This window comes from Lissotriton vulgaris, chromosome 4_1 (genome assembly GCF_964263255.1).
Source record: "Lissotriton vulgaris chromosome 4_1, aLisVul1.2, whole genome shotgun sequence".
Classification (NCBI taxonomy): Eukaryota; Metazoa; Chordata; class Amphibia; order Caudata; family Salamandridae; genus Lissotriton; species Lissotriton vulgaris.
In genome coordinates this window covers 661,425,144-661,431,143 of record NC_141691.1, presented here as the reverse complement: position 1 = coordinate 661,431,143, position 6,000 = coordinate 661,425,144, and the positions used below count along the sequence as shown (strand labels likewise).

The window sequence follows — 6,000 nt, the reverse complement described above, 5'->3', positions numbered from 1 at the left end:
TCCAGATTGTATTGAACTGCATTTTTGGCCGCTTCCTGGTTCTGCCCTCCGTTGGTGGGCTCCAGGCTGAGTGTTAACCCCGATCGGCATTGTCGGCTGATTCAGTTCTTGCCCCTTGTTGGTGAGTGCCCTGCTTTGCACTCGTGCGGGGGACAGTTTAAATTGTGATTCCTGTTGGGGCGATTTGATTGGCATTGTTGGCCGATTTAAATATACATTGCCCCACGTTGGTGAGCGCCTACCTTGCGTTCGTGCGGGGGACGATTATCTGCGAGCACTGTCCTCCTTCCTTGTTCGGCATCATTGCCGAGATTTCTTCCTGTTTTCCTGCAGAGAGTCCCTGGTACAGTGCTCGTTCCGAAGCTGACGAAGGGAGCAAACTCAGGGTAAAGCTGCTTCTTTTTATTTCGCTCTTCTGTACTGTACGAGTGATATTCATGGGTGAAACCAACCCGGAGAACTCGTACCTCAGCTCGTAGAACATTTTGCCTTATCACTGGTTCCTATCAGGGAGCATCAGTGATTCCTATTACTCTGTACTGTTTGCTGGTGCCTTGGAGCTATGCTTATACAATAGTGTCCAGTGGGATTCAGCAGGTTAAATTCAGAGGTCAGAGTTTACTTTGGATTATGAACGTTCTATATGGGGGTTGTGGGAGTACTATAACATTTTATCACAATACTCATGGGTACCTCTGGTTGTCTTTATGTTTCCCCTCTATAGTCAGAGTTTACTTTGGATTATATCATTGATCGCAACAGGTCTCTCGCACAGTAGTCTTCCTTTTGGTTTTGTTACAGGTATTGCAATAGTATTTGTGTAACCATTGTGTGTATAGTATTGGTAGAATACCAGGTTTCTGATTGGTTATTCTTTGTTGTTTCAGGTCTCCTTCTTTGCTGTCCCATTTGTGAGAAGTTGGCCTGATATATGATGCTCACTAGTTCTAGTGATCACCTTGTATCAGTCCAAACAACCCTTATGGTGATTGGTTGCAAGTCAACCTTATAGACCAGCTATCCTAGTAGCGTGGACAAAAGCAGTCTTTAGGCTAAACTCTTTATGGCATGTGAAGCCAGCTGTTTTACCACATATAACCCCTTGAATACCAAGTGAAAGGACACCACACAGGTTGTTATGAAAATAAACAGATATTTATTAACTAACATACACCTCTGAACTCTTTATGAGGTCAGAAGGCTAAGCACATGACAATACTCAAAAGGAAATACGAGTTCGCACAATATTTACAAGTGCACCCTAGGGGCGCGACAAACCATATACTCAAAATAATGGAATGCAAGGAAAGAAAGTACTGTAAGGGGATCCAGAGACTGGAAGATCGCTGGGACTACGCTACGAACTAGGTAAGTAAGGAGCAGGAGGCCCACGGGACTCAGGTGCAGAGTGGAAACTCTCACGCGGGATGCGTACCAACGTCTATGGATCGTGCAGTTTAGAAAGTTACGGATTCCGGACGAACCAGGCTGGATGGAGGGAAAACAACAGTGGACCTGGACACTAGGATAGTGTACACAGACTTCAGCACCTAGAAGCTTTAGTTACCTAACCCACAGGCTGCGGGTGCATAGGGCTGAAGTTGCGTCGGGTTTGCTGCCTTGTCCCCGGTGATGCCTGAAACAAGGAGTTGCTGGCAGGCAGCCAGATGGAGGAGTCCGGTGGTTCCAAGGATGGAACTTAGAAGAAGGAGTCCTGAAAGGGAAGGGGACAAGGTCTCGGTCACTAGCCAGTGACGGTGCTGGAACCAGGCGGGAACCAGATGCTGTCGCCGCAGTCAGGTGAAGGAAGGGTCGCTTCTCTCTGCAGCTGCGTGGACCAGGAGCTGTTCTTCACGACCAGGCTGGAGGCACGAGCTGGCCCACGTAGTCTGCTGCTTTTGGCGGTGTTGGATCGTCGATCTGGACAGTAGGCCTTGGCAAATGCAAGCCACGCGGTGGAGCAAAGATGGCGTCTGGTGCAGACCAGGAGGGTCCGGGGTGCTTCTCGTTCACAGGGAAGCACGGGCCAGTCTGGGAGACCAGGCTAGCAGTGTCGGATTCTTTGGGTCGTCGTCTCAGAGGTCACAGGCCAGCCGGCGAGTGACCAGACAACAGGAAGTGCAGCAACCAGGCAAAAGGGCCCCCGCAGATCTCGTGGATGCTGGGGGGCTGGTCTTTGGTGCAGGAGCTGCATCGGTGTAGGGCTTCTCAAACCCCAATGCACTCACTCGAGGATCCCTCAACGGTCGTACTGGAAGAGCTGTGCAGGTTTTCCCAAGATGGCCGACTCCACGTTGCTCGTCGCACCTACCGGTCCCAGCTGTGCTGTGGATGCGGGTAGAGGTCAGAGAGGTCTGGAGGTCCGGGTCTTGTCGAGCTGGGTCGTCAGATTCCGGGATGGAAGGACTTACAGCGAACCGCACAGGAGCTTGATGGTGCCTGCGAAGCAGGATGGTCACTCCCTGACCATAGGGGAGATTCTTCAGTCTTCTGGAATCAGGAGGTCGAAGGTCAAGAGTTTTTTCGTGGAAGTAGTCAAGATTAATCTGATCTGGAATGGGACCAGCTCCTACCTTTATTCAGCTAAAGGGGGCTGCACGACGACTAGGTCCCTCCTCTAGGTGTCGCCAGCGCTGGGGCTGGTGTGCCCCAGGAACTGGTTCTGACCGGTGTATGCACAGGGCACCTTGTGTGCCCCAGGCATGTCTCATTCCTTTGAGCCCTGTCCTACCTAATACACAAAATCCTGTCTCGGGTGGTGCTAGCATCTCCCAAGGCAGGAAACCCTTTGTCCAAGCCTCCCTCGCTGGAAGGACTCCCAGCAGCAGGAGGTCAGACTTGTGTCTGTGGTGGCAGCATCCATTTTGTGATGCTGAGGCTCGAGTTAACTTTAACCGGGGTTCACAGTTACATACATGTCGTGTCCCTCTAGAAAGGTGGAATGCTAGCCCCGTCGCCAGAATTAGCGAGGGGTTAGTATTCCAATTCGTATGACACCTAACTCGACATGTTTTGATAATGCGATACCAAAGTTAGAAAATAACCGCGAGGATTATAAGGCACTTAAGAGTATATGGTACGCGTTATCATGGAACAGCTATTAGGACTTGGTTCCGCAAGCTGCAACCGGGCTCAGCTCATGCCAGAGCACCATCTCACATAATTCCAAGCACTCTGCCTTCAGGATTGATAAGGCCTGCCATAGGAGTGACTGATAGGAAGATATGTGTCCATTTTAGGGTTAGATATAGGAATACTATATCTAAAGCATAGGGTGATTACACCACCTTGCCCCAGCTGTCGTGCAGCCAGTTGTGTCAGATTTGGATGGCCAGCCAGGGGTGACATAATACATGCTTCAGCCCCTGGTAGGCCCTGGGTACACCTATGCCCTGGATACCTAAGGTATGCTCTACAGGGACTGATAAGGTGACTCAGTATCCAATTAGATATGTACCTAGAGTACATGGAATCCATTTTACAGAGAGAGCAGTAGGCCTGGGGCCCTGAATAGCAGGGTCCCAGGTCAACTAAGTCGAAAAACCAGCAAAACACCAGGCAATAAGTTGGGGGCAACCATAGTCAGATATCCACCTTCCTACACCATTCCCTTCCTTCCCTCACTTGATCCTGCCACTGACCTGTGCCATAACGACTAGTAGGCTTGGTTGGATCAAGAGGTGGACAAATTCTGGCATCAAACCGATCCCGAGGACTGGCGAAGTAACACAGGTGGCCCTCCACTCCAGCAGAGGGTGTTACAGCCCACCTGACAGCAGCTTTGCCATGTCCACGGGCCGAGGGAGACTCCGCACCCTCCCCCGGGCACCTTTTCCTGGCCACCCCTCGGGCATGCCGGGCTGGTTGAAGAGGGGTCAGGGCCCCCTGCTCCCGGCGCTACTGTCGACTGGGGTGGACTGTTCTCAGTGCGCCCCAACCGTGATGCGACGACGGGTGGGGAGGCCCACGCCGGGCAACATGCGTCTGCAGCGATGTCGGTTACCCACCCGACCCATCTTGAAACACTGACTGAGGAGTCTAACACGTGCCAAGAAAAACCCTCTGAAGCACTAAAGGTGAGGGCCAGCGCCTGCCGGCTGAGGTGAGATCCCGCAGTGCTTCCAGCGGCAGGCCCACCACCGGCCTGTCTCGCCCGCTCTTTCGGGGAGGTGGAGCATGAGCGTGCGTGATAGGACCAGAAATATGGAGAACTATGCCTGGGCAGGGCGAAGCCAGAGGAAACTCTGGTGGAGGTCCGTAGCAGTCCTGACGTGCAAATCGGTCATCCGACCTGGGTATGGGGGGAAAAGATTAATCAAATCATCTAGTAGCTTGTACCCTCTGAAGTGTCCCTCAGGATAGCTGGCGCTTGGAGCCCCCAGTTTTATCTGGTAAAGCGAATGATAAGGGGTCTTGGGGCCAACACAATCTCAACCTATTCTCAAACTTTGAATGGGTAAGAGGCCTGGCTCGCTGGCGTGGAGCCGGGCATGGAATGCGAGTGCCTATTGGGCCACTTTTGGTAAGCAGAACTGGCGCTGCGGGATGAACCGAATGCCGTGTTAAGGCGCCCAATGCTGATGCTCATCAGACCCCAGAAAAGGTGTTGGTTGATATAGACAGCAGGGCGGTGGCCATGGAAGTCGGACTCCGCTAAGGAGTGTGTAACAACTCACCTGCCGAACCAACTAGCCCTGAAAATGGATGGCCCATACCCGGTCGTCGCCAGAGCTGAGAGCCGCGGGGGCTAAGCCGCGAGGAGTAGGAGGGCCGCTGCAGTGCGCACAGATGCCCGGGGCGAGGGCCCGGCTGGAGCCGCCGCAGGTGCCGATATTGGTGGTAGTAGCAAATATTCAAACAAGAACTTTGAAGGTCGAAGTGGAGACGGATTCCATGTGAACAGCAGTTGAACATGGGTCAGTCGGTCCTAAGAGATGGGCGAGCGCCGTTCAGAAGGGACAAGCGATGGCCTCCGTTGCCCTTGGCTGATCGAAAAGGAATTGGGTTCAGATCCCCCAACCCGGAGTGGCGGAGAGTAGCGCCCTCACAGCGTCCAGTGCGGTAATGCAAACGATCCCGGAGAAGCCAGCGGGAGCCCCAGGGGGAGTTCTCTTTTCTTTGTGAATCGCACCGGGGTGCGGGGAAGGGGGCCACCATCCCTTGCGAGTCGGCAACGTGACCAGATGGCCTGGGCCGGACGGGCGAATCTTTCCCGGTCTCCCTCCCCAGTTGGGCAGGGAGGCGAGCAGCAGCCCCGGGGAAGGAGCCTCCTGAGTGGCTGCCGCGGTGCGCCTAGCCACCCCTCGCCGGACTGCAAGAGCGACTGGGTACGGCACCCTCCCAGGCCATCTGGGCACTGGGTTGTCCTGGGCCATCTGGTCATCTGACTGAGTGACCAGATGGCCATGCGAGCCTTGTGACCAGAAGGCCCTGCGGGTCGGGTGACCAGATGGCCGGCCGGGCTAACTCCAACTTTTGTACTTCCCCAAAGTTCTGAATAATCAAAAAAAATTGCCTCCCCAGGCAGGCTGTCTGGGAGAGGACATGATCTGGGCTTAACCCTCCTTGGTTCCAGCCGAGAGTCCGGGCGCTGGGGACAGGGGTCCACTGGGTCCCAGGGAGGCTCTCCCCAGCCTGGCTAAGGTTCAGAAGCTGGGCCCGAGGCAGCGGCTTATGCTTCGTCCCAGTATCCCAGGGTGTAGGAGCCCCCGTCCTGCAAGTCAGCAGAAGGTCTGGGGCTGGGGACGAAGGTCCACTGGGGCCCGGGGAGGCTCTCCTCCGGCCTGGCTAGGGTTTGGAATCTGGGCCCGGGCCTTGTGCTCCGTCCCAGTGTCCCAGGGTGCGGGAGCTCCCAATCCAGCAAGCCAGCTTAGGGCCCGGGCCTTGGAGTCGGGGTCCACAAGGTCCTGGGGAGGTTCTCCCCGGCCTGGCTAGGGTTCGGAAGCTGGGCCTTGTGCTCCGTCGCAGTGTCCCATTGTGCGGGAGCCACCCCATCCTGCA

At 54.6% G+C, this 6,000-nt stretch overlaps 1 protein-coding gene and 1 pseudogene across 1 annotated transcript in view; both read left to right on the top strand.

The window, feature by feature from the left end:
* LOC147722397 (28S ribosomal RNA) overlaps nt 1-5,261 on the top strand; it is a 6,015-nt pseudogene extending 754 nt beyond the window's left edge.
* SLC6A20 (solute carrier family 6 member 20) overlaps nt 1-6,000 on the top strand; it is a 475,678-nt gene that overhangs the window by 23,371 nt on the left and 446,307 nt on the right. The window lies entirely within an intron of this gene.